This window comes from Chiloscyllium punctatum, chromosome 33 (assembly GCF_047496795.1).
Source record: "Chiloscyllium punctatum isolate Juve2018m chromosome 33, sChiPun1.3, whole genome shotgun sequence".
In the NCBI taxonomy this organism is placed as follows: Eukaryota; Metazoa; Chordata; class Chondrichthyes; order Orectolobiformes; family Hemiscylliidae; genus Chiloscyllium; species Chiloscyllium punctatum.
Window position 1 is genome coordinate 66,251,284 of NC_092771.1, and position 27,922 is coordinate 66,279,205.

The 27,922-nt window shown below is 57.3% G+C and overlaps 1 long non-coding RNA gene across 1 annotated transcript in view; it reads left to right on the top strand.

Annotated features, from left to right (window-relative positions):
- Nucleotides 1–27,702, top strand: part of LOC140458566 (uncharacterized) — a 64,855-nt gene extending 37,153 nt beyond the window's left edge. Inside the window, exon 3 of the long non-coding RNA XR_011953555.1 lies at nucleotides 27,433–27,702. This is a non-coding gene — a long non-coding RNA (uncharacterized lncRNA). The remainder of the gene's footprint in view (nucleotides 1–27,432) is intronic.
- Nucleotides 27,703–27,922: the final 220 nt, after the last annotated feature.

Consider the following 27,922-nt stretch of genomic DNA (forward strand, 5'->3'; position numbering starts at 1 on the left):
TCTGAGATATTGAGGAAGCAATATCTGAGGTATTGAGGGAGCACTGTCTGACCACTGAGGAAGCACTGACTGAAGTACAGAGTGTGCACTATCTGAGGTAGTGAGGGAGCGCTTTCTGAGGTATTGAGGAAGCTCCTTCTGAGGTACCGGAGAAGCACTGTCTGAGCACTGAGGAAGCACTGCCTGAAGGACAGACTGTGCACTATCTGAGGTATTGAGGGATCGCCTTCTGAGCTACTGAGGGAGCACTGTCTGAGCACTGAGGAAGCACAGCCTGAAGTACAGAGTGTGCACTATCTGAGGTATTGAGGGAGCGTCTTCTGAGGTATTGAGGGAGCTCCTTCTACGTACTGAGTGAGCATTGTCTGAGCACTGAGGATGCACTACCTGAAGTACAGCGTGTGCACTATCTGAGCTACTGAGGGAACGCTTTCTGAGGTATTGAGGGAGCTCCTTCTGAGTTACTGAGGGAGCACTGTCTGAAGTACAGAGTGTGCACTATCTGAGGTATTGAGGGAGCGTTTTCTGAGGTATTGAGGGAGCGCCTTGTGAGGTATTGAGGGAGCACTGTCTGAGCACTGGGGAAACACTGCATGAAGTACAGAGTGTGCACTATCTGAGGTATTGAGGGAGTGCTTTCTGAGGTATAGAGGGAGCTCCTTCTGAGGTACTGAGGGAGCACTGTCTCAGCACTGAGGAAGCACTGCCTGAAGTAGAGTGTGCACTATCTGAGGTAGTGAGGGAGCGCTTTCTGAGGTATAGAGGGAGCTCCTCCTGAGGTACCGGGGAAGCACTGCCTGAAGTACAGAGTGTGCACTATCTGAGGTATTGAGGGAGCGCTTTTTGAGGTATTGAGGGAGCTCCTTCTGAGGTATTGAGGAAGCAATATCTTAGGTACTGAGGGAGCACTGCCTGAAGTACAGAGTGTGCACTATCTGAGGTATTCAGGGAACGCTTTTTGAGGTATTGAGGGAGCGCCTTGTGAGGTATTGAGGGAGCACTGTCTGAGCACTGAGGAAGCACTGCCTGAAGTACAGAGTGTGCACTATCTGAGGTATTGAGGAAGCAATATCTGATGTACTGAGGGAGCACTGTCTGAGCCCTGAGGAAGCACTGCCTGAAGTACAGAGTGTGCACTATCTGCGGTATTGAGGGAGCGCTTTCTGAGGTATTGAGGGAGCTCCTTCTGAGATATTGAGGAAGCAATATCTTAGGTACTGAGGGAGCACTCTCTGAGCACTGAGGAAGCACTGCCTGAAGTACAGAGTGTGCACTATCTGAGGTATTGAGGGAGCGCTTTCTGAGGTATTGAGGGAGCGCCTTCTGATGTACTGAGGCAGCACTGTCTGAGCACTGAGGAAGCACTGCCTGAAGTACAGAGTGTGCACTATCTGAGGTAGTGAGGGAGCGCTTTCTGAGGTATTGAGGTAGCTCCTTCTGAGGTACTGAGGGAGCAATATCTGAGGTACTGAGGGAGCACTGTCTGAGCACTGAGGAAGTACTGCCTGAAGTACAGAGTGTGCACTATCTGAGGTAGTGAGGGAGCACTTTCTGAGGTATTGAGGTAGCTCCTTCTGAGGTACTGAGGGAGCAATATCTGAGGTACTGAGGGAGCAATGTCTGAGCACTGAGGAAGTACTGCCTGAAGTACAGAGTGTGCACTATCTGAGGTGTTGAGGGAGCGCTTTCTGAGGTATTGAGCGAGCGCCTTCTGAGGTACTGAGGGAGCACTGTCTGAGCACTGGAGAAGCACTGCCTAAAGTACAGAGTGAGCACTATCTGAGGTATTGAGGGACCTCCTTCTGAGGTACTGAGGGAGCACTGTCTGAGGACTGACGCAGCACTGCCTGAAGTGCAGGGTGTGCACTATCTGAGGCATTGAGGGAGTGCTTTCTGAGGTATTGAGGGAGCTTCTTCTGAGATATTGAGGAAGCATTATCTGAGGTACTGAGAGAGCACTGTCTGAGCACTGATGAAGCACTGCCTGAAGTACAGAGTGTGCACTATCTGAGGTATTGAGGGAACGCTTTCTGCGGTATTGAGGGAGCTCCTTCTGTAGTACTGAGGGAGCACTGTCTGAGCACTGAGGAAGCACTGCCTGAAGTACAGACTGTGCACTATCTGCGGTATTGAGCGAGCGCTTTCTGAGGTATTGAGGGAGCTCCTTCTGAGATATTGAGGAAGCAATATCTTAGGTACTGAGGGAGCACTGTCTGAGCACTGAGGAAGCACTGCCTGAAGTACAGAGTGTGCAGTATCTGAGGTATTGAGGGAGCGCTTTCTGAGGCACTGAGGGAGCACTGTCTGAGCACTGAGGAAGCACTGCCTGAAGTACAGAGTGTGCATTATCTGAGGTATTGAGGGAGCGCTTTCTGAGGTATTGAGGGAGCAAAATCTGAGGTACTGAGGGAGCACTGTCTGATTACAGAGTGTGCACTATCTGAGGTATTGAGGGAGCGCTTTCTGAGGTACTGAGGGAGCACTGTCTGAGCACTGAGGAAGCACTGCCTGAAGTACAGAGTGTGCATTATCTGAGGTATTGAGGGAGCGCTTTCTGAGCTATTGAGGGAGCTTCTTCTGAGATATTGAGGAAGCAATATCTGAGGTACTGAGGGAACACTGTCTGAGCACTGAGGAAGCACTGCCTGAAGTACAGAGTGTGCACTTTCTGAGATATTGAGGGAGCGCTTTCGGAGGTATTGTGGGAGCAATTTCCAAGGTATAGATATGAGTTACTGAGGGAGCACTATCTGACATACAGAGGGTTCACATTCTAAGGTATTGAGTGAGCACTCTCTGAGGAATTGAGGGAGCACTTTTTGAGGTATTGTGGGAGCACCTTCTGAGGTACTTTGGAAGCACTATCTGAGGTATTGAGGGTTTACTGTCTGAGGTAGTGAGAGAGGACTTTCTGAGGTAGTGAGAGAGGACTTGCTGAGGTAGTGAGGGAGGACTTTCTGAGGTAGTGAGGGAGCACTTTCTGAGGCATTGAGGAAGCAATTTTTGAGGCATTGAGGGAGCACTATCAGATGTACTGAGGGAGCACTATCAGATGTACTGAGGGACCACTATCAGATGTACTGAGGGACCACTGTCTGAGGTATTGAGGGACCACTATCTGAGGTATTGAGGGACCACTATCTGAGGTATTGAGGAAGCACTATCTGAGGTACTGAGGAAGCACTATCTCAGGAACTGAGGGAGCACTTACTGACATATAGAGGGTGCACTTTCTTAGGTATTGAGTGAGCACTCTCTGAGGTATTGAGGGAGCATTTTCTGATGCATTGAGGGAGTACCTTCTGAGGTACTTAGGCAGCATTTCTGAGGTATTAAGGGTGCACTACCTGAGGTATTGATGGTGTACCTTCTGCGGTATTAGAGTGCACTATCTGAGATATTGAGGGAACACATTCTGAGGTATTGAGGGTACACTATTTGAGGCATTGAGGGAGCACTATCTGTGGTATTGAGGGAGAATTTTCTGAGGTATTGAGAGTACACTTTCTGAGGTATTGATGGAGCACTTTCTGAGGTATTGAGGAAGCACTATCTGAGATACTGAGGAACACAATTAGAGGTATTCAGGAAGATGTCGCTGCGGTACTGAGGAAGCACTATCTGAGGTATTGAGGGTGCACTTTGAGGTACAGAGGCAGCAGAGAATTGAGGTATTGAGGGAGCGCTTTCTGAGGTATTGAGGGAGCACTATCTGAGGTATTGAGGGAGCACTTTCTGAGATACTAAGGGAGCACTTTATGAGGTACTTCGGAAGCACTATCTGAGGTATTGAGGGTGCGCTAACTGAGGTATTGAGGGAGCCTTTTCTGAGGTATTGAGGTTGCATTATCTGCGGTCATGAGGGTGCACTATCTGAGGTATTGAGGGAGCACTTTCTGAAGTACTGAGGGATCACTTTCTGATGTATTGAGGAGGCACTGTCTGAGGTACTGAGGAAGCACTATCTGAGGTACTGAGGGAGCACTATCTGAGGTACTGAGGGAGCACTATCTGAGGTATTGTGGGAGCATTATCAAAGTACTGAGGGAGTACTTTCTGAGGATTGAGGGAGTACCTTCTGAAGTATTGAGTGAGTAGCTTCTGAGGTACTTAGGAAGCACTATCTGAGTAATTGAGGGTGCACTATTTAAGGTATTGAGGGAGCATTTTCTGAGGTATTGAAGGTGCACTACCTGAGTTATTGTGGGAACACTTTCTGAGGTACTGACAGAGCACTTTTTGAGGCATTGCGGGAGCACTTTCTGAGGTATTGAGGGAACTCCTTCTGACGTATTGAGGGAGCACTTACTGAGGTACTGAGGGAGCAATATCTAAGGTATTAGGGGGATCTATTTGAGGTATTGAGGGAGCACTTTCTGAGGATCTAAGGAAGCACTGTCTGAGGCATTCAGGGAGCACTATCTGAGGTACTGAGGGAGCATTATCTGAGGTATTAAGGGTGCACTTTCTGAGTAATTGAGGAAACACTAATTGAGGTATTAAGGGAGCAATTTCTGAGGATCTGAGAAAGCACTATCTGAGGTATTCAGGGAGCACTATCAGAGGTATTGAACGAGCACTTTCTGAGGTACTGAGGAAGCACTCTCTGAGGTACTGCGGGAGCATAATCTGAGGAACTGAGGGAGAATTATCTGAGGTACTGAGGGACCACTTTGAGGTATGGAGGGTGCACTTTCTGAGGTATTGTGCAATTATTTTCTGAGGTATTGAGGAAGCACTACCTGTGGTATTGAGGGAGCTCCTTCTGAGGTATTGAGCGAGTACTTTCTGAGGTATTGAGGAAGCACTTTCTGTGGTATTGTGGGACCACTTTCTGAGGTCTTAAGGGAGCAATTTCTGAGGTACTGAGTGTTCAATATCTGAGTTGTTAAGGGAGCACTTTCTGTGGTAATGAGGGAGCTCCTTCTGAGGTATTGAGGCAGTAGTTTCTGAGGTTTTGAGGGAGCACTATCTGACTTATTGAGTGTGCACCATCTGAGGTATTGAGCAAGCACCATCTGAGGTACTGAGGGAGCACTTTCTGACACATAGAGAGTGATCTTTCTAAGGTATTGAGTGAGCAATATCTGAGGTATTGAGGGAGCACTTTCTGAGATATTGTGTGAGCATTATCTAAAGTTTTGGGGGAGACCTTTCTGACGCATTGAGGGACCACCTTCTGAGGTATTTAGGAAGCACTATCTGAGTTATTGAGATTGCATTATCTGAGGTATTGAGGGAGGACTTCCTGAGGTTTGAGAGAGCACTTTCTAAGGTATTGAGGGAGCTCCTTCTCAGGTATTGAGCGACTACTTTCTGATGTATTGAGGGAGCACTACCTGAGGTACTGAGTGAGCACTTTCTGACGTATTGAGGGTGCACTATCTGTGGTACTGAGGAAGCACTATCTGAGCTATTGAGGGATGACGTTCTGAGATATTGAGAAAGCACTGTCTGAGGTACTGAGGAAGCACTTTCTGAGGTATTGATCAAGCAGTATCTGAGGTATTGAGGGAGCACTATCTTAGGCACTGAGGGGGCACTTTCTGACGTATTGAGGGTGTAATATCTGAAGTACTGTGGAAGCACTATCTGAGGTATTCAGGGCGCACTTTCTGAGGTATTGAGGAAACACTATCTGATGTACTGACGAAGCACTATCTGAGGTACTGAGGGTGCACGATCTGAGGTCCTGAGGAAGAACTATCTGAGGTACTGAGGGAGCACTTTCTGAGGTATTGAGGAAGCACCATCTGTGTACTGAAAGAGCACTATCTGAGGTATTTAGGCGGCACTATCTGAGGTATTGACGGCGCACTGTCTGCGGTACTGAGGAAGAACTACCTGCGGTACTGATGGAGCATTAAATTGAGATATTGAGAGAGCACTTTCTCAGGTACTGAGGATACAGTTTCTGTGGTATTGAGGGTGCGCATTCTGAGGTATTAAGGCAGCACCTTCTGAGGTATTGAGGGACCAATTTCTGAGTTATGAGGGTGCACTATCTGAGGTATTGAGGGAGCCCTTCCCGAGGTATTGAAGGAGCTCCTTCTGAGGTATTGAGGAAGTAGTTTCTGAGGTATTGAGGGAGCACTATCTGTGATACTGAAGAAGCACTATCTGAGGTGCTGAGAGAGCACTTTCTGAGGTATTGAGAAAACACTTTCTGAGGTACTGAGGAAGCACTTTCTGTGGTATTGAGGGTATACTTTCTGAGTTATTGAGGGAGCACTTTCTGAGGTATTGAAGGAGCAATTTCTGAGGTATGAGGGTGCACTATCTGAGGTATTGCGGGATCACGTTCTGAGGCATTGAGGAAGCATTCTCTACTGAGGAAGCACTATGTGAGGTATTGATGATGCACTATCTGAGGTACTGAAGAAGCACTATCTGAGTTATTGTGGGAATAATTTCTAAGGTACTGAGGGAGCACTTTCTGATGTATTGATGGAGCAGCTTCTGAGGTATTGAGGGAGCTCCTTCTGAGGTATTGAGCAAGTAGTTTCTGAGGTATTCAGGGAGCAATTTCTGAGGTATTGTGGAAGCACTATCTGATGTACTGAGGAAGCACTATCTCAGGAAGAGAGGGAGCACATTCTGAGGTATTGATGAAGCACTATCTGGGTACTGAGGGAGCACTATCTGTGGTATTGATTGAGCACTATCTGAGGTACTGATGGAGCACATGGTGCGGTACTGAGGAAGCACTACCTGCGGTACTGAGGGAGCATTAGCAATGGTATTGAGTGAGCATTTTCTGAGGTACTGAGGGAGCACTTTCTGTGGTGTTGAGGGTGCACTTTCTGAGGTACAGAGAGAGCACTTTCTGAGGTATTGGCGTAGCACATCTGAGGTATTGAGGAAGCACAATCTGAGTTTTTGTGGGAGCACTTTCTGAGGTATTGAGGAAGCACTATCTGAGGTACTGAGGGAGCACCATCTGAGGTACTGAGGGAGCAATTTCTGACATATAGAGAGTGAACTTTCTAAGGTATTGAGTGAGCAATATCTGAGGTATTAAGGGAGCACTTTCTGAGATATTGTGGGAGCACTATCTAAAGTATTGAGGGAGAACTTTCTGAGGTATTGAGGGACCACCTTCTGAGGTACTTAGGAAGCACTATCTGAGTTATTGAGATTGCACTATCTGAGGTATTGAGGGAGTACTATCTGATCTAATGATGAAGTACTATCTGAGGTACTGAGGAAGCAGTTTCTGAGGTATTGAGGGATCCCTTTCTGCGGTACTGTGGGAGCACCTTCTGAGGTACTTAGCAAGCACCATCTGAGGTATTGAGGGTGTACTATCTGAGATATTGAGGGTGCACTATCTGAGGTATTGAGGGTGTACTATCTGAGATATTGAGGGTGCACTATCTGAGGTATTGAGGGTGTACTATCTGAGATATTGAGGGTGCACTATCTTAGGTATTGAGGGAGCACTTTCTGAGATACTGAAGGTGCACTATCTGAGGTATTGAGGGAGCACTTTCTGAGGTACTGAGGTTGCCCTATCTGAGGTACTGAAGCAGCACTATCTGAGGTATTGTTGGAGCACTTTCTGCGGTCCTGAGGAAGTACTACCTGCGGTACTGAGTGAGCATTATCTGAGGTACTGAGGTAGCAATTTCTGAGGTACTGAGGAAGCACTTTTTGTGGCATTGAGGGTGCACTTTCTGAGGTATTGAGGGTGCACTATCTATGGTACTGAGGAAGCACTATCTCAGTTTTGAGACAGCACTATACGTTGTACTGAGAGTGCACTTTCTATGGTATTGAGGGAGCTCTTTCTCAGTTATTGAGTGACTATTTTCTGAGGTGTTGAAGGAGCACTATCTGAGATAGTGAGGGAGCACCATCTGAGGTATTGAGGGTGCATTATCTATGGTATTGAGGAAGCACTATCTGAGCGATGGAGGGTTCACGTTCTGAGATATTGAGAAAGCACTATCTCAGGTACTGATCAAGCAGTATCTGAGGTATTGAGGGAGCACTATCTGAGGCACTGAGGGAGCACTTCCTGACGTATTGAGGGTGTAATATCTGAGGTACTGTGGAAGTACTATCTGAGGTATTCAGGGCACACTTTCTGAGGTATTGAGGAAACACTGACGAAGCACTACCTGAGATACTGAGGGAGCAGTTTCTGTGGTATTGAGGGAGCATTATCTGTTGTACTGAGGAAGCACATCCTGAGCTATTGAGGAAGCATCATCTGAGTACTGAGGGAGCTCTATCTGAGGGACTGACGCAGCACTCTCTGAGGTATTGACAGAGCACTTTCTGCGGTCCCGAGAAAGCACTATCTGAGGTACTGAGGGAGCACTTTCTGAGATATTGAGGATACACTATCCGAGGTATTGAGGGTGCACTATCTGAGGTATTGAGGGATCACTTTCTGAGGAATCGAGGGAGCCATTTCTGAGGTATTGAGGGAACTCCTTCGGAGGTATTGATCAAGTAGTTTCTGAGGTATTGAGGGAGCAGTATCTGCGGTATGGAGGGTGCACTATCTGAGGTACTGAGGAAGCACTATTTGAGGTACAGTGGGAGCACTTTCTGAGTAATTGAAGAAGCACTGTCTGAGTTACTAATGAAGCACTATCTGAGGTATTGAGGGATCACGTTCTGAGATATTGAGGAAGCACCATCTGAGGTATTGAGGGAGCACTTTCTGAGGTATTGGGGAGCACTCTCTGAGGTATTCAGGGCACACTTTCTGAGGTATTGAGGAAACACTATCTAATGTACTGACAAAGCACGATCTGAGGTCCTGAGGAAGAACTATCTGAGGTACTGAGGGAGCACTTTCTGAGGTATTGAGGAAGCACCATCTGTGTACTGAAAGAGCACTATCTGAGGTACTGAGGGTGCACGATCTGAGGTATTGATTGAGCACTTTCTGACGTATGGAGGGAGCACTTTCTGAGGTATGGAGGGAGCACTATCTGTGGTACTGAGGAAGTACTATGTCAGGTACTGAGGGAGCACTTTCTGAGGTATTGAGGAAGCACTGTCTGAGGTATTGTGGGCGCACTTTCTGAGGTATTGTGGGAGCACTTTCTCAAGTTTTGTGGAAGCACTGTCTGATGTACTGAGGAAGCACTATCTGAGTTATTGCGGGAACAATTTCTGAGGTACTGACAGAACACTTTCTGAGGTAGAGAGGGAGCACTTTCTGAGGTAGAGAGGGAGCACTTTCTGAGGTAGAGAGGGAGCACTTTCTGAGGTAGAGAGGGAGCACTTTCTGAGGAATTGAGGGAGCACTATCTGATGTACTAAGGAAGCACTTTGAGTTACTGAGGCAGCACATTCTGAAGTATTGAGGGAATGCTTTTTGAGGTATTGAGGGAAGGACCATCTGAGGTATTGAGGGAGCACTTTATGAGGTATAGAGGGTGCACTATTTGAAGTACTGAGGAAGCACTACCTGAGGTATTGAGGGAGCAATTTCTGAGGTATTGTGCAAGCATGATGTGAGTTACTGAGGGAGTAATTTCTGACACATTGAGTGAACACTTTCTAAGGTATTGAGGGAGCACTTTCTGAGATATTGTGCGAGCATTATCTAAAGTATTGAGGGAGCAGTTTCTGAGGTATTGAGGGAGCACTTTCTGAGGTTTCTCTTGTCTTCCCCGGTGTCTCTCACCCCATGTCTCTTCTCAAACCCAGTCTCTCTCGCTCCCAGTTTCTCTTGCCCCCGGTCTCTCTCGTCACCCCCAGTCACTCTCGCCACCGGTCTCCCTCTCGCCCCCGGTCTCTCTAGTCACCCCCGGTCTCTCTCACACACAGTCTCTCTCATTGCCCCCTGCCTCTCTCATTGCCTCCGGTCTCTCTCACCCCCGGTCTCTCTCGCCCCTCGTCTGTCTCATCGCCTCCGGTCTCTCTCACCCCCGGTCTCTCTCTCGCTCCCGTTCTCCTTCTTGCCCCTCCGTCTCTCTCATCGACCCCAGTCTCTCATCACCCTGGTCTCTCGTCGCCCCTGGTCTCTCTCGCCTCCTGTCTCTCTCATCATCCCCGGTCTCTCTCTCACCCCCAGGCTCTCTTCTCCCCCCCCCCCCCCCCGGTCTCTCTCGCCCCCTGCTCTCTCTTCACCCCCGATCTCTCTTGCCCCTGTTCTCTCATTGCCCCCGGTCTCTCTCTCGCTCCTGGTATCTCTTGCCCCCGGCTTCTCCCGTTGCCCCTGATCTCTCTCCTAGCTCCTGGTCTCTCTCTCTCTCGTCCCCGGTTTCTCTTATCTCTCCCGGTCGCTCTTGCCACCAGTCTCTCTCGCCCCTGGCCTCTCTCACCCCCCGGTCTCTCTCGTCGCCGTCACCCTCACACCCCGGTCTCTCTTGTCGCCCCAATCTCTCTCGTCAACCCCCTCTCTCTCGTCAGGCCCGGTCTCTCGTTGCTCCCGGTCTCTTGCCCCTGGTCACTCTCATACCCGGTCTCTCGCAAACTCCCTGGTCTTACCCCCGGTCTCTCTCCCCCGCCCCCGGTCTCTCTCCTCCACCCCCGTCTCTCTCTTCGCCCCCGGTCTCTCTTGCCCCTGTTCTCTCTCGCCACCCCGGTCTCACTTGACCCTAGTTTCTCTTGTCATCCCCTCTCTCTCGCCCCGGTCTCTCTCTTGCGCCCGGGCTGTCTCGCCCCCGGTCTCTCTCATCTATGGTCTCTTTTGCCCCTGGTCTCTCTCGCACCCAGTCTCTCTCGTCAAGCCCTCTCTCTCACCCCCAGTCTCTCTCTCTCGCCCCCTGGTCTCTCTCATGCGCGGTCTCTCTCGCTCCCGGTCTCTCTCACCCCCGGTCTCTCTTGTCACCCCCGGTCGCTCTCGCCCCTCATCTCTCTCGTCACCCCCGGTCTTTCTCGCCCCCGGTCTCTTTTGCACCTGTTCTATCTCACCCCCAGTCTCTCATCACCCCCGGTCTCCTTTGCCCCCAGTCTCTCTCTTGCCCCCAGTTTCTCTTTCGCCCCCAGTCTCTCTCTTGCCCTCGGTCCCTCTCGCCCACGGTCTGTCACATCACTCCAGGTCTCTCACCACCCCCGGTCTCTCATCAACCATGGTCCCTCACCCTCGGTCTCTATCGCCCTCGGTCTCTCTCTTCACCATTGGTCTCTCTAGCCCCCGGTCTCTCTTGTCGCCCCCAGTGTCTCTCGCCCCTGGTCTCTCTCTCTCCCCACCAGGTCTTTCTCGACCCCAGACTCTCTTGTCCCCGGTCTCTCTCGTCGCCCCCGGTCTCGCGTCCCCCGGTCTCTATTGCCCACCCCATCTCTCTCTTGCTCCCGGTCTCTCTCTCGCCCCCGGTCGCTTAAGCCCGCAGTCTCTCTTGTCACCCCTGGTCTCTCATCGCCCCCAGGCTCTCTCGCCCCTCCCTCTCTCTCATCAACCCTTGTCTCTCATTGCCCCTGGCCTCTCGTCATCCCCGGTCTCTCTCTCGCCCCTGGCCTCTCGTCATCCCCGGTCTCTCTCTCGCCCCTGGTCTCTCTATCGCCCCCGGTCACTCTTGCCCATAGTCTCTCTTGTCACTCCCTGGTCTCTCGTCGCCCCCGGGCACTCTTGCCCCTCCATCTCTCTCATCCTTCCCTGGTCTCTCCTCGCCCCTGGTCTCTCACATCACCCCCGGTCTCTCTCTCGCCCCCGGTATCTCTTGCCCCTGGCCTCTCCCGTTGCCCCCGGTCTCTCTCCTAGTTCCCAGTCTCTCTCGCCCCCTATCTCACTCGCCCCTTGCTGTCTCTGGTCCTGCATTCCCCCTCGCACCTGATCTCTCTCGCCTCCCCCGGTTGCTCGTCACCCACTCTCTCTCTCGCCCCTGGTTTCTCTCGCCCCAGTATCTCTTGTCACCTCAGTCTCTCCCACCCCCGGCCTCTGATGTCGCCCCCGGTCTCTCTTATCTCTCCCGGTCTCTCTTGCCCCCGGTCTCTCTCGTCACCGGTCATTCTCTCGCCCCCGGTCTCTCTCGTCACCGGTCACTCTCTCGCCCCCAGTCTCTCTCTCTTGCCCCCCGGTCTGTTTCGTCACTCCTGGTTTATCATCACCCCCGGTCACTCTCTCACCCCCGGTCACTCTCTCGCCCCCGGTCTCTCTCTCTCGCCCCCGGTCTCTCTCTCTCGCCCCCGGTCTCTCTCTCTCGCCCCCGGTCTCTCTCTCTCGCCCCCGGTCTCTCTCTCGCGCCCCCGGTCTCTCTCTCGCGCCCCCGGTCTCTCTCTCGCGCCCCCGGTCTCTCTCTCGCGCCCCCGGTCTCTCTCTCGCCCCCCCGGTCTCTCTCTCGCCCCCCCGGTCTCTCTCTCGCCCCCCCGGTCTCTCTCTCGCCCCCCCGGTCTCTCTCTCGCCCCCCGGTCTCTCTCTCGCCCCTGGTCTCTCTCTCGCCCCCGTTCTCTCTCTTTCGCCCCCGGTCTCTCTCTCTTGCCCCCGGTCTGTTTCGTCACTCCTGGTTTATCATCACCCCCGGTCTCTCATCAACCCCGGTCTCCCTCGCTCCCGGTCTCCCTCGGCCTTGGCCTCAGTCTCTATCGTCCCCGGACTCTCTCTCTTCACCATTGGTCTCACTCACCCCCGATCTCTCTTGTCGTCTGCGGTGTCTCTCGCCCCTGGTCACTCGTCAAACCCGGTCTCTCTCGCTCCCAGTTTCTCTCGTCTCCGGTCTCTCTCGTCCCTGATCTCTCAGGTGCCCCCAGTCTCTCTCGCCCCCCGGTCTCTTTCGCCGCCGGTCCCTCGTCATCCCCCGGTCTCTCTCGTCACTTCCTCTCTCTCTCGCCCTCGGTCTCCCTCATCTCCCCCGGTCTCTCTCGCCCACCCCGTCTCTCTCTTGCCCCCGGTCTCTCTCTCTTGCACCCGGTCGCTCTTGCCCGCAGTCTCTCTTGTCACCCCTGGTCTCTCGTCGCCCCGGTCTCTCTTGCCTCCTGTCTCTCTCATCATCCCCGGTCTATCTCTTGCCCCCTCCGGTCTCCCTCGCCTCCCCGCGCTCTCTTCGCCCCCGGTCTCTCTTGCCCCTGTTCTCTCATCGACCCCGGTCTCTCATCGTCCCTGATCTCTCTCTCGCCTCCTGTCTCTCTCATCGTCTCCGGTCTCTCTCTCGCCCCCAGGGTCTCTCGTCCCCGGTCTCTTGGCCCCCCCGTTCTCTCTCACCCCCCCCGCTCTCTCTATCGCCCCCGGTCTGTCTCATCGCCCCCGGTCGCTCTTGCCCACACTCTCACTTGTCACCCCTGGTCTCTCGTCGCCCCCGGGCTCTCTCGCCCCTCCGTCTCTCCCTGGTCTCTCATTGCCCCTGGTCTCTCGTCGTCCCCGGTCTCTCTCTCACCCCCCAGGCTCTCTCGCCCCCCCCGGTCTCTGCCCCCTGCGGTCTCTCTCGCTCCCCCCCCGCTCTCTCTTCGCCCCCAGCCTCTCTTGCCCCTGTTCTCTCATTGCCCCCAGTCTCTCTCTCGCTCCCGGTATCACTTGCCCCCGGCTTCTCCCGTTGCCCCTGGTCTCTCTCCTAGCTCCCGGTCTCTCTCTCTCTCGTCCCCAGTTTCTCTTATCTCTCCCGGTCTCTCTCGCCCCTGGCCTCTCTCACCCCCCAGTCTCTCTTGTCGCCGTCACTCTCACGCCCGGTCTCTCTCTCCCCCGGTCTCTCTTCTTGCCCCCTGTCTCTCTCGTCAACCCTCTCTCTCTCGTCAGGCCCAGTCTCTCGTTGCCCCCTGTCTCTCTTGTATCCGGTCTCTCGTAACCTCCCTAGTCTCACCCCTGGTCTCTCTCCCCCACCCCTGTCTCTCTTGCCCCTGTTTTCTCTCACCCCCGGTCTCTCACCCCCCTGGTCTCTCTTGACCCCGGTTTCTCTCATCACCCCCTCTCTCTCGCCCCTGGTCTCTCTCTTGCCCCCAGTCTCTCTCTCACCCCCTGTTCTCTCGTCGCCCCCGCTCTCTCTCGTTGTCCCCGGTCTCTCTCGCCCCCGGTCTCTCTCACCCCCAGTCTCTCTCGCACCCCCCGTCTCTCTCACCCCCGGTCTCTCTCGTCATCCCCTTTCTTTGGACCCCAGTCTCTCTCTCGCCCTCTTTTCCTCTTGCCCCCCCCCGTCTCTCTCGTCACTCCCAGTCTTTCTCGCCCCCGGTCTCTTTCGCACCTGGTCTATCTCTTGCCCCTAGTCTCTCTCTTGCCCCCAGTCTCTCTCTTGCCCCCAGTCTCTCTCTTGCCCCCGGTCTGTCTCGCCCCCGGTCTGTCTCGCCCGCGGTCTGTCACGTCACTCCCAGTCTCTCGCCACCCCCGGTCTCTCATCAACCCTGGTCTCCCTCACCCTTGGTATCTATCACCCTCGGTCTGTCTCTTCACCATTGGTCTCTCTTGTCGCCCCCAGTGTCTCTCGCCCCTGGTCTCTCTCGCCCCACCAGGTCTTTCTCGACCCCAGATTTTCTCGTCCCCAGTCTCTCTCGTCGCCCCCGGTCTCGCGTCCCCCCAGTCTCTCTCGCCCACCCCGTCTCTCTCTTGCTCCCGGTCTCTCTATCGCCCCTGGTCTGTCTCATCGCCCCCGGTCACTCTTGCCCACAGTCTCACTTGTCACCCCTGGTCTCTCGTCGTCCCCGGTCTCTCTCTCGCCCCCAGGCTCTCTCGCCCCTCGGTCTCTGCCCCCTCCGGTCTCTCTCGCCCCCCCCCCCGCTCTCTCTTCGCCCCCAGTCTCTCTTGCCCCTGTTCTCTCATTGCCCCCAGTCTCTCTCTCACTCCCGGTATCACTTGCCCCCGGTTTCTCCCGTTGCCCCTGGTCTCTCTCCTAGCTCCCGGTTTCTCTCTCTCGCCCCCGGTCTCTCTTATCTCTCCCGGTCTCTCTTGCCCCCAGTCTCTCTCGCCCCTAGCCTCTCTAACCCCCCCCCCCCCCGGTCTCTCTCGTCGCCGTCACTCTCACGCCCCGGTCTCTTTCTCTCCCCCAGTCTCTCTTGTCGCCCCCCCGGTCTCTCTCATCAACCCCCTCTCTCTCGTCAGGCCCAGTCTCTCGTTGCGCCCAATCTCTTGCCCCCGGTCTCTCTTGTACCCGGTCTCTCGCGACCTTCCTGGTCTCGCCCCCGGTCTCTCTCCCCCACCCCTGTCTCTCTTGCCCCTGTTTTCTCTCGCCCCCCCGGTCTCTCACCCCCCTGGTCTCTCTTGACCCCGGATTCTCTCATCACCCCCTCTCTCTCGCCCCTGGTCTCTCTCTTCCGCCCGGGCTCTCTCGCCCCCGGTCTCTCTCGCACCCAGTCTCTCTCGTCAAGCCCTCTCTCTCACCCCCAGTCTCTCTTGCCCCCTGGTGTCTCTCATGCCTAGTCTGTCTCGTCATTCCCCGTCTCTCTCGCTCCTGGTCTCTCTCACCCCCGGTCGCTCTCGCCCCCAGTCTCTCTCTCGCACACCCCCCCCCCCCCCCCCCCGTCTCTCTCACAACCCCCGTCTCTCTCGCCCCCGGTCTCTCTCATCATCCCCTCTCTCTTGACCCCAGTCTCTGTCTTGCCCCCTTTCCCTCTCTTGCCCCTCGTCTCTCTCGTCACCCCCGGTCTTTCTCGCCCCCGGTCTCTCTTGCCCCCGGTCACTCTCGTCGCCGGTCACTCTCGCCCACCCCAGTCTCCCTCGTCTCCCCCGGTCACTCTCGCCCCCGGTCTCCCTCGTCACCACGTCTCTCTTGTTGCCCCGTCTCTCTCACCCCCAGTCTCTCTCGTCGCCCCTGGTCTGTCTCGCCCCCGGTCACCCTCGTCACCCCTTCTCTCTCGCCCCCGGTCTCTCTTATCTCTCCCAGTCTCTCTTGACCCCGGTCTCCCTCGTCTCCCCCGGTCACTCTCGCCCACGTTCTCCCTCGTCACCCCGTCTCTTTCGTCGCCCCCGGTCACCCTCGTCACCCCCGGTCTCTCTCGCCGCCCCTGGTGTCTCTCTCTGCCGGTGTTTTGTTGCCCCCGGTCTCTCTCTCGTTGATCCTGGTCTCTCTCGACGACCCTGTCTCTTGTCGCCACCAGTCTCTCTCGCCTCAGTCTCTCATCACCCGCGGTCTCTCTTGCCCCCCGATCTCTCATTTGCTCCCGGTCTCTCTCGCCCCCTCCCTGGTCTCTCTCACTCCCAATCTCTCTCGCCCCCGGTGTCTTTCAGCCCTCCCCGGTCTCTTTCGCCCCCCCCCCCCCCACGGTCTCTCTTGCCCCCGGTCTCTCTCACCCACAGTCTCTCTTGCCCCCGGTCTGTCTCGTCGCTTCCTGTCTCTCTCGCACCCGGCCTCTCTCGCTTATGGGCCACTCTCACCCCCGGTCTTTCTCTCGCCCCCGGTCTCTCTCACCCCCGGTCTCTCTCTCGCCCCCGGTCACTCTCACCCCCGGTCTTTCCCACCCCCGGTCTCTATCGCCCACAGTCTCTCACCCCCCGGTCTCTCTCACCCCCCGGTCTCTCTCACCCCCCGGTCTCTCTTGTTACCCCCTCTCTCTCGCCCCAGGACTGTCTTTTGCCACCGGTCTCTCTCACCCACAGTCTCTCTTGTCGCCCCCGGTCTCTCTCGCCCACAGTCTCACTCGTCCCCAGTCTCTCTCGTCCCCGGTCACTCTCATCCCCGGTCTCTCTTGTCACCCCCTCTCTCTCGCCCCAGGACTGTCTCTCACACCCTGTCTCTCTCACCCTCGGTCTCTCTCGCCCACAGTCTCTCTCGTCCCCAGTCTCTCTCGCCACCGGTCTCTTGTCGCCCCCTGTCTCTCGTCAACCCCGGTGTCTCGCCCCCGGTCTGTCTCATCGCTCCCTGTCTCTCTCGCCATCGCCGGTCGCTCGTCACCCCTGGGTCGCTCGTCACCCCTGGGTCTCTCTCCATCCCAATCTCTCTCGCCCCCGGTGTCTCTCTCGCCCCCCGGTCTCTCTCGCCCACAGTCTCTCTTTGTCCCCCCCTGTCTCTCTCTTGCCCCCGTTCCCTCTAGCCCCCGGTCTCTCTCGCAAACCCGTCTCTCGCTCCCCAGTCTCTCTCTCGCCCCTGTTCACTCTTACCCCCGGTCTTTCTCACTCCCGGTTTCTCGTCACCATTGGTGTCTCGCCCCCAGTCTCTCTCTAGCCCCTGGTCTCTCTCGCTGCCCCCGGTCTCTCTCGCCCCCGTCTCTCTTTGCCCCTGGTCTGTCTTTCTTGCCGCTAGTCTCTCTCACCCCCAGTCTCTCTCGTCACCCCCTCTATCTCGCCCCAAGACTCTCTCTCGCCCCTGGTCTGTCTCGTTGTTCCCTGCCTCTCCTACTCCCTGGCCTCTCTCGTCCCCAGTCACTCTCGCCCCCAGTCACTCTCGCCCCCAGTCACTCTCGCCCCCCGGTCTCTATCGACCCCACTTTCTCTCGCCCATAATCTCTCTCGTCGCCCCTGGTGTCTCTCGTCTCCCCCCTGCCTCTCGCCCCCGGTCTCTCTTTCTTGCCCACAGTCTCTCTGACCCCTGGTCTCTCTTGCCCCTGGTCTGTCTCATCGCTCACTGTCTCTCTCGCATCCGGCCTCTCTCACCCCCTGTCTCTCTTTGTTCCCTGTCTCCCGCTCTCTCTCTCTTGCCCCCATTCCCTCTAGCCCCCGGTCTCTCTCGCAAACCCGTCTCTCGCTCCCCAGTCTCTCTCTCGCCTCTGTTCACTCTCACCCCCCGGTCATTCTCACTCCCAGTTTCTCGTCACCCTTGGTGTCTCGCCCCCGGTCTCTCTTGCCCCCGGTCTCTCTCGCCCCCGCGCTCTCTCGCCCCCAGTCTTTCTCTAGCTCCCAGTCTCTCTCGCCGCCCCCGGTCTCTTTCGCCCCGTCTCTCTTTGCCCCTGGTCTCTCTCTCTCTCTTGCCCACGGTCTCTCTCACCCCCGGTCTCTTTCGTTACCCCGTCTCTCGCCCCCGGTCCCTCTCGCCCCCGGTCCCTCTCACCCTCGGTCTCTCTCGCCCACAGTCTCTCTTGTCGCCCCCAGTCTCTCTCTCTCTCTCTCTCTCTCTCACTCTCGGTCTCTGTCGCCCCCGGTCACTCTCACCCCCCCGGTCTCTCTCGTCACCCCGTCTCTCTTGGCCCCGGGCTCTCTCTCGCCCCTGGTCTCTCTTCACCCCCAATCTCTCTCTCTTGCCCCCGGTCTCTCTCGCCCACAGTCTCTCTCACCCCCCGGTCTGTCTCGTTGCTCCCTGCCTCTCTCGCACCCAGCCTCTCTCGCTTCCTGGCCTCTCTCATTCCCGGTCTCTCTCTCATCCCCCAGTCACTCTCGCCCCCCGGTCTCTCTCAACCCCACTTTCTCTTGCCCCCAATCTCTCTCGTCGCCCCTGGTGTCTCTCGTCTCCCCCGTCTCTCGCCCTCCCGTCTCTCTCACCCAAGGTCTCTTTTGCATCCCGGTCTCTCTCGCCCCCGGTCTCCCTCTCTCTCACTCCCGGTCTCTCTCTCTCGCCCCCGGTCTCTCTTGCCCACAGTCTCTCTTGTTGCCCTTGGTCTCTCGTCACCCCTGGTGTCTTTTTCCCCGGTCTCTCTCGCCCACAGTTTCTCGCCCCTGGTCTGTCTTGTTGCTCCCTGCCTCTCTCGCACCTGGCCTCTCTCAATCCCCAGCCTCTCTCGCTCCCCGGTCTCTCTCGCTCCCCGGTCTCTCTCGCCCCCGGTCTCTCTCTCTCGCCCCCGGTCTCTCTCTCTCGCCCCCGGTCTCTCTCTCTTGCCCCCGGTCTCTCTCTCTCGCCCCCGGTCTCTCTCGCTCCCCGGTCTCTCTCGCCCCCGGTCTCTCTCTCTCGCCCCCGGTCTCTCTCTCTCGCCCCCGGTCTCTCTCTCTCGCCCCCGGTCTCTCTCTCTCTCTCTCGCCCCCGGTCTCTCTCTCTCTCTCTCGCCCCCGGTCTCTCTCTCTCTCTCGCCCCTGGTCTCTCTCTCTCTCTCGCCCCCGGTCTCTCTCTCTCTCTCTCTCGCCCCCGGTCTCTCTCTCTCTCTCGCCCCCGGTCTCTCTTGCTCCCGGTCTCTTTCTCGCCCCTGGTCTTACTCTCATCCCATGTCTCTCTCGCCTCCGGTCTCTCTCGTTGTCCCTGGTCTCTCGTCACCCCCGGGTCTCTTTACACCCCAATCTCTCTTGCCCCGGAGGCTTTCAACCCCTCAGTCTCTTTCTCGCCCCCGGTCTCTCTCTCTCACCCCCAGTATCTTGCCCCCGGTCTCTCTCGTCACCCCCTCCCTCTCACTCTTGGTCTCTTTCTAACCCCCGGTCTCTCTTCGCCCCAGATCTCACTCTCTCTCGTCCCCTGTCTCTCTCGTCCCCTGTCTCTTTCGCCCCCGGTCACTCTCACCCCCAGTCTCTCTCAACGCCACTTTCTCTCGCCCCCGGTCTCTCTCGTCGCCCCCGGTCTCTCTCGTCGCCCCCGGTCTCTCTCGTCGCCCCCGGTCTCTCTCGTCGCCCCCGGTCTCTCTCGTCGCCCCCGGTCTCTCTCGTCGCCCCCGGTCTCTCTCGTCGCCCCCGGTCTCTCTCGTCGCCCCCGGTCTCTCTCGTCACCCCCGGTCTCTCGCGTCTCCCCCTGTCTCTCGCCCCCAGTCTCTCTCACCCCCGGTCTCTCTCGTTACCCCCTCTCTCGCCCCAGGACTCTCTCTCGCCCCCGGTCCCTCTCACCCTTGGTCTCTCTCGCCCACAGTCTCTCTCACCCCCCGGTCTGTCTCGATGCTCCCTGCCTCTCTCGCACCCAGCCTCTCTCGCTCCTGGTCTCTCTCTCGCCCCCGGTCTCTCTCGCCCACAGTCTCTCTCACCCCCCCGGTCTGTCTCGTTGCTCCCTGCCTCTCTCGCACCCAGCCTCTCTCGCTCCTGGTCTCACTCTCGCCCCCAGTCTCTCTCGCCCCCAGTCTCTCTCGCCCCCAGTCTCTCTCGCCCCCAGTCTCTCTCGCCCCCAGTCTCTCTCGCCCCCCGGTCTCTCTCGCCCCCCGGTCTCTCTCGCCCCCCGGTCTGTCTCGTTGCTCCCTGCCTCTCTCGCTCCCTGGCCTCTCTCACTCCCAGTCTCTCTCTCGCCCCCCAGTCTCTCTCGACCCCACTTTCTCTTGCTCCCGGTCTCTCTCGCCCACAGTCTCTCTCACCCCCGGTCTATCTTGTTGCTCCCTGCCTCTCTCGCACCCGGCCTCTCTCAATCCCCAGCCTCTCTCGCTCCCTGGCCTCTCTCGCTCACAGTCTCTCTCTCACCCCCCAGTCACTCTCGCCCCCGGTCTCTCTCGACCCCGGTCTCTCTCGACCCCACTTTCTCTTGCCCCCTATCTCTCTTGTCGCCCCTGGTGTCTCTCGTCTCCCCCCGGTCTCTCGCCCCCAGTCTCTCTCACCCAAGGTCTCTTTTGCATCCCGGTCTCTCTCGCCCCCGGTCTCTCTCTCTCTCTCCCGGTCTCTGTCGCCCCTGGTCTCTGTCGCCCCCGCTCACTCTCACCCCCCCCCCCCCCCCCCGGGGTCTCTCTCGTCACCCCGTCTCTCTTGGCCCCGGACTCTCTCTCACCCCCGGTCTGTCTTCACCCCCGATCTCTCTTTCTCGCCCCCGGTATCTCTTGCTCCCGGTCTCTCTCGTCACCCCCTCTCTCTCACCTCCAGTCTCTTTCTCGCCCCTGGTCTCACTCTCGTCCCCTGTCTCTCTCGCCCCCGGTCTCCCTTGTTGCCCCCCAGTCTCTTTCGCCCCCGGTCTTTCTCGTTGTCCGTGGATTCTCTCGTTACCCCCGGATCTCTCTGCACCCCAATCTCTCTTGCCCCCGGAGGCTTTCACCCCCTCGGTCTCTTTCGCCCCCAGTCTCTCTCTCTCTCTCTCGCCCCTGGTCTCTCTCGTCACCCCCTCCCTCTCACTCTTGGTCTCGTTCTCGCCCCCGGTCTGTCTTCGCCCCAGGTCTCACTCTCTCGTCCCCTGTCTCTTTCGCCCCCGGTCACTCTCACCCCCAATCTCTCTCAACCCCACTTTCTCTCGCCCCCGGTCTCTCTTGTCACCCCCGGTCTCTCTTTTCTCCCCCTGTCTCTCGCCCCCGGTCTCTCTCACCCCAGGTCTCTTTTGTGCCCCGGTCTGTCTTGCCCCACCTGTGTCTCTCACTCTCCACCCCTGTCTCTCTCTCTCTCGCACCCGGTTTCTCTCGTCACCCCCTCTATCTCTCACCCCCAGTCTCTTTCTCGCCCACAGTCTCTCTCACTCCCGGTCTGTCTTGTTGCCCCCCGTCCCTCTTGCCCCCCGGTCACTCTCGCAAACCCCTCTCTCACCTCCCGGTCTCTCTTTATCCCCGGTCTCTCTCTCTCGCCTCCAGTCTCTCTCATCCCCGGTCTCTCTCGCCCCCGGGCTCTCTCTCGCCCCCGGGCTCTCTCTCGCCCCCGGGCTCTCTCTCGCCCCCGGGCTCTCTCTCGCCCCCGGGCTCTCTCTCGCCCTCGGTCTCTCTCTCTCCCCCGGTGTCTATTGTTGCCCCCAGTCACTTGTCATCCCCGGTCTCTCTCGCCCCCAGTCTCTCTCGCCACCCGTCTCTCTCGTCGTCCCCGGTCTCTCGTCACCCCTGGGTCTCTCTCCACCCCAATCTCTCTTGCCCCCAGTGTCTTTTGCCCCCCCGGTCCCTCTCGCCCCCGCTCTCTCTCGCCTCCCCTGGTCTCTCTTGCCTGCCCCGGTCTCTCGCCCCTGGTCTCTCTCTCTCGCCTCCGGTCTCTCTCACCCCTGGTCTCTTGTCACCCCCGGCTCTCTCTCGCCCCCAGTCTCTCTCGCTTTCCCGGTCTCGCTTGGCCCCCCAGTCTCTCTCACCCCCCCCGGTCTCTCGTCACCCACAGTGTCTTGCCCACAGTCTCTCTCGCCCCCAGTCTGTCTTGTCTCTCACTGTCTCTCTCACACCTGGCCTCTCTCCCTCCCCGGCCTCTCTCGCTCCCAGTCGCTCTTTCGCCCCTGGTCTCTCTTGACCACACTTTCTCTCGCCCCCGGTCTCTACTGTTGCCCCCGGTCTCTATTGTTGCCCCCGGTCGCTCGTCACCCCCTGGGTCTCTCACCCCCAGTCCCTCATCAACCTCGGTCTCTCGCCCCCGGTCACCATCTCGCCATGGTCACACTCATGCTCCCAGTCTGTCTCGTCACCCCAGTCTCTCTTGTCAACCCCTCTGTCTCGCCCCCTCGGTTTCTCGTCACGGCTGGTCTCACGCCCACGGTCTCTCTCACCCCCAGTCTCTCATCACCCCCGTTCTCTTGCGCCCCGGTTGCTCTCAGCCTCCCCTTGTCTCTCGTCACTCCTGGTCTCTCTCCCCTCCGGTCTCTCACACCCCCGCTCTCTCGTCCCCCCCCCCGTCTCTCTCATCCCCAGTTTCTCTCACACACCCGGTCTCCCTTATCACTCCCAGCCTCTCTCATCACCCCCATTCTCTCTCGCCTCAAGTCTCTCTCATCACCTCCGGTCACTCGTCGCCTCCGGTGTCTCGTCACACGCAGTCTCTCGCCGCCCGTCTCTCTCGCGCCCGGTCTCTCTCACTGCCCCCGGTCTCTCTCTCTTGCCCCCTGTCTCTCTTTCGCCATGGTCTCTCTCGTCACCCCCGGTCTGTCTCGTCGCCCCCCCGTCTCTCTCTTCACCCCCCGTCTCTCTCTTCACCCCCCGTCTCTCTCTTCACCCCCCGTCTCTCTCTTCACCCCCCGTCTCTCTCTTCACCCACGTCTCTCTCACTCCCGGTCTCTCCCTCTCTCGCCCCCGGTCGCTCTCGTGGCTCCCGGTCTCTCTCGCCCCCGATTTCTCTCGTTCCCCGGACTCTCACGTCACCCCCAGTCTCTGTCTCTATCAGCTCCGGTCTCTTGCGTTGTCTCCCCCCCCGGTACCTCTCGTTGCCCACAGTCTCTCTTGTCATCCTCAGTCTCTCTCGTGCCACCAGGTCTCTCTCGCCCCACGGTGTCTCTCGCCCTGGTCTCTCTCGCTGCTCCCGGTCTCTCATCAGCCCCGGTCTCTCTTGGCACCCACGGGTCTTTCGTCACCCCTGGGCTCTCTCGCCTCTGGTCTCACTCACCCCTAGTCTCTCAGGCGTCCCCTGTCTCCCTCGTCCCCCGGTCTCTCTTGCCCTGGTCTCTTGTCAACCCCCCCGGTCTCTCTCGCCCCCGATGTCATTCACCACCACCCCCCCCACCTCCCCGGTCTCTAATCGGCCCCGGTCTCTCATCATCCCCAGTCTCTTGCTCCGGGTCTCTCTCGACCCCGTTCTCTCTCGTTCACCCAGATCTCGTCACCCCCGGTTTCTCTCGTCACTGGTCTCCCTCGTGGCCCCCGGTCTCTCTCGCCCCAGTTCTCACTCTTTGCCTATGGTCTCTTGTCACTCTGGGTCTCTCTCACACCCCCACCCTCCCCACCCCCGTCCCTCTCGCCCCCGGACTCTCTTGCCCCCGGTCTCTCTTCTTGCCCCCGGTCTCTTGTCACCCCCGATGTCTTGCCCCCTGTCTCCCTTCTCCCTTGATCTCTCTCGTCCCCTGTCTCTCTTGTCACCCTCTCTCTCTCCCCCGCTCTCTGTCGCCCTCAGTCTCTCTCATCCTTGGTCTCTGTCACCTCTTACCCCCTGGTGTCTCATCGCCCTCAGTCTCTCATCGACCCGGTCTCTCGTCACACACAGACTCTCAACCCGGTCTTTCTCGCACCCAGTCTCTCTTGCCACCCCTGGTCTTTCTCTCAGCCTCTGGTCTCTCTCATGCCCCCAGTCTCTCGCATCACCCCCGGTCTATCTCGCACCCTCTGTTCTCTCTCTCACGCCCTTGGTCTCTCTCTCACCCTCCTGGTCTCTCTCTTGCCCCCGGTCTCTCTCTGGCCCCTGGTCTCTCTTTGCCCCCAGTCTCTCTCATCAACCCCTCTCTCTCAACCCAGTCTCTCTCGTCATCCCTAGTCTCTCTTATCTCCCCCGGTCTCTCTCTAACCCCTGGTCTCTCTCGCTCCCTGTCTCTCATCGCTCCCGTCTGTCATTGCACCCGGGCTCTGGTTACACCTGATCTTTCTCGCCCCTGGTTCCTCTTGCCCCGGTCTCTCTCTCTTGCCACGGGTCTCTATCGCCCCCGGTCTCTCTCTCTCGCCACGGTCTCTCTCTTGCCCCCGGTCTGTCTTGTTGCCCCGGTCTCTCTCGTGAACCCCTCTCTCGCCCCAGTCACTCTCACCCCCGGACTCTCTCTCTCGTGCCCCCGGTCTCTCTCTCATCCCACTCCCACCGGTCTCACTCTTGCCCCCGGTCTCGCTCGCCCCCGGTCTCTCTTGCTGCCCTGGGACTCTCTCTTTCTCGCCCCTGGTCTCTCTCTCTCATCCCCCAGTCTCTCTCATCGCCCCCACACTCTCATTTCCCCCGGTCTCTCTTGCCCCGGTCTGTTTTGTTGCCCCCAGTCTCTCGTTGCCCCCATTCTCTCTTCAACCCCAGTCTCTCTCGTACCCAGTCTGTCTTGTCACCCCCTCTCTCTCGCCCTCAGTCTCCATCTCACCACGGTCTCACTCTCACTCTCGCTCCCGGTCTATCTTGTCGCCAACAGTCTCTCTTGTCAACCCTTCTCTCATCCCCCCTGGTCTATCTCTTGTCCCCGGTCTCTCAGGCATCCAGGCTCTCATCAACCCCGGTCTCTCGCCCCCGGTCTCTCTCGACCCGGTCTTTCTTTCCACCCCAGTCCGTCTCGCCCCCGGTCTGTCTCACCCCCGGTCTCTCTCATCACTCCTGGCCTCTCTCATCGCCCCCAGTCTGTCTCGTCACCCCAAGTCACTCACCCCCAGTCTCTCTCATCCCCCCTACCCTGGTCTCTCATTGCCCCCGTCTCTCTCTAGCCCCCCCGGTCTCTCTCGTGCCCCCGGTCTCTCTCTCTCGCATCCCCCCCGCCCCGCCCACCCCCCCGGGCTCTCTCTCTCAACCCGGGTCTCTTTCACCCCCCTGGTCTCTCTCGCCCCGGTCTCCCTCTCGCCACGGTCTATCTCTCGCTCCCGGTCTGTCTTATCACCAACAGTCTCTCTTGCCCCCGGTCTCTCATCTCACCCCCGGTCTCTCACGCCCCCGGTCTCTTTTCACCCCCGGTGTCTTGGCCCCGGTCTCACACGCCCCCTGTCTCTCTTCGCCCCCGGTCTCTTTTCACCCCCGGTCTCTCGTCTCAACCTGTCTCTCACGCCCCCGGTCTCTCTTCGCCCCCAGTCTCTTTTCACCCCCGGTGTCTTGGCCCCGGTCTCTCACGCCCCCAGTCTCTCTCTTGCCCCATTCTCTCTCGCCCCCGATCTCTCTTGTTGCCCCCTGTGTCTCGTCACCCCTGGTGTCTCGCCTCCGGACTCTCTCACTCCCAGTCTCTCTTGCCCCCCGTTCTGTCTTGTCGCCCCCGGTCTCTCTCTCACCCCTGGTCTCTCATTGCCACCGGTTTCTCTCTTGCCCCGGTCTCTCTCGTACCACCCCCCACTCCGTTCTCTCTCGTCATGCCCAGTTTCTCGTTGCCCGAGGTCTCTCTCGTCCCTGGTCTCTCTCGCTTCTGGTCTGTCTCACCGGCTCCTGTCTCGCTCACCCCCCGTCTCTCTTGTCACCTCCAGTCTTTCGTCACCCCCTCCGTCTTGCCCCCGGTTGCTCTCACCCCCCTATACTCTCATGTTCCTGGTTTCTCTCGTCACCCCCCGGTCTCTCTCGCCCCTGGTCTCACACGTCCCCGGTTTCTCTCGTCGCCCCCAGTCTCTCTCTCATCCCCCTCTGTCTCGCTCCCCCCCCCACTCGGCTCCCTCTCTCTCTCGCACCCCCTCCCTCTCTTGTCCCCCTCTCTCTTGGCCCCTTTTTTCTCGCACCCTCCTTGCCCCCCTCTCTCTCTCACCGCCTCTCTCTCTCGTCACCCCCTCTCTCTCACCCCCGGTCTCTTTTGCGCCCCCCCCGGTCTCTCACAGCCCTGGTTTCTCTCGTCGCCCCTGTCTCTCTCTTGTCCCCAGTCTCTTTCATCACCTCCAGTCTCTCGTCGCCCCCCTCTCTCTCTCACCCCTCTGTCTCTCTCGCCCCTCTCTCTCGCCCCCGCTCTCTCTCGCCCCCCCCTCTCGAACCCCTGTCTCTCTTAACTCCTCTCTCTCACCCCCCCCTCTCTCGGCCTCCCCTCTCCCGCCCCCCTCTCTATCGCAGCCCCCGTTTCTCCCACCCCTTTTGTCTGTCCCCCCTCTCTCTCTCGCCTGCCTCCTCTCTCTCTCTTGCCCCTCTCTCTCACCCCCCTGTCTCTCGTTCCCCCCACCCTGTCTCTCCCTGCTCTTTCACACTCTCTCGGATCACTGTCGCCTCATCTCCCTTTCTCTCCTCCCTCTCTCTCTCCTTCTCGCCCCTGTCTCTCTCTCTTTCTCTTGCTGCCATCTCCCTCTATCACTTGACCACTCTGTTTGCCCCTCTCTCAACTCCATCCCTGTCTCCTCTCTCTCTCTCTCTCAGGGAGGGAGAGAGGGAAGAGTGGAGGCAGGTGGAGAAACCAGGATTGGGGGTGTGTGTGTTAGAGACGGGGAATGAGTGAGAGTGAAAAGGAGAGGTGTTGAGAAGGAAAGAGTATGCAGAGATAGAGAGGGAGAGCAATGAGGAGAGAGGGTCGGGGAGAGGAAATGGGGAGCCAGGTTGGAGGGGGGGTACAGAGGGAGTTAAACCCAGCTCCTGAGCTCAGGGCGCGGTGCCCTCCCCTTCCCTGAGGACCAGGACTTGGGGCTGAGTCTGTCTCTCTCCAGCTCAACTTCTCCAACACAAAGACACACAACAATATCGTTCGCTCTACTGCTCGGCACGCTTTAATCAACATTTTTATTGGTTACAAATGGAAGTGATGGATCCAGTCAGTGGGATGGTGCCTTTTCTCACTGGCCCCTGAGTTGTGAGAAACATTGAAATGTTTCCCTGTAACCCCCCTGTGGGATAAGGATGGAAAAACCAGCGCTACCCTCAGTCTGTTACCATAGCGACAGGCTGCTCCATCGCTGAAACAGTGAACTGAAATGAGAAAATCCCGGATGGATTGATTAATGAGGGAATTTGATGGATGGATGGATTTGGGTGAAGGGATATTTCAGCACATTCTTCACCTGCTGCCTGAACTTAGTCTGGGTCACGGCATAAATCGCGGTGTTTGTGCAGCAACTGAGGAGCTGCAGCATGAAGCCCAATTCCCCCACAAAGTAATGGAGATACACAGACCGATACCCAAACTCATACATCCGGAACCATATAGAATACAGCATTAACATTGACCATAACAGGATGAAATTGGCCGAGATCACAAACAGTAAAATGATGGATTTTTTTCGGTTTCTCATTTCAGTGTCAGACTGAGCGTCCCCATTGGTGTGAGCGCGGAGTCTCCTGCGGGCTCTGCTGGTCACTAAAATGTGTCTGACGGTGAGAACATTGAGCAGCAGAATCAGGAGAAATGGGACACACGGGGTTAGAATGTGGTGGAGGAACTCGATTGTGACCCAGACACTGGAGAAATAAACAGCGGCTGTTACATCACAAAACCAGGGGAGGTTCATCAGCCAATACTGAGTCTCGATCATAAAATACCAGAAAATGTTCTTTCAACAGCTCAGCACAGTCACTGCTCCCAGAACCACAGCCGCCGTTTTCTCACTGCAATATTTACTTTTCAGCTTCTGGCAACAAATGGCCACAAACCGATCAAAGGTGAAAGCGACGGTGAACCAGACAGAGCAGTCAGTGGCTGCATAAACCAGGACGGCGTGGATATTACACACGGGGACGGAGTCCATCAGGAAATAAAACTGTTCCTGATAAATAATGGGAATGTGTCTCAGGATCAGGTCGAGGATAATGACCAGGAGATCCGCCGCTGCCATGGCCCCCAGGTAACGTCTGACACATGGAGACAATCCACAATCTTTATAAAGCAGGACGTAGATGGTCACTTCGTTAACTGTGAGGAAGGAAAACAAACCGATTATCCATCAGCCTGGAGGCAAAAGGACCCGTTTGATCGGGGACCCAGTGAGATTTTCAAATGTGTCCCTGTATTCAGGGATTTATTAAAATAATTGGAGCTGGAATAACAAATGGGAAGGTCGGAATTACTGACAAAAATGTGACATAAACCACAAGAAACCCTCCCTCCCCAAACACACA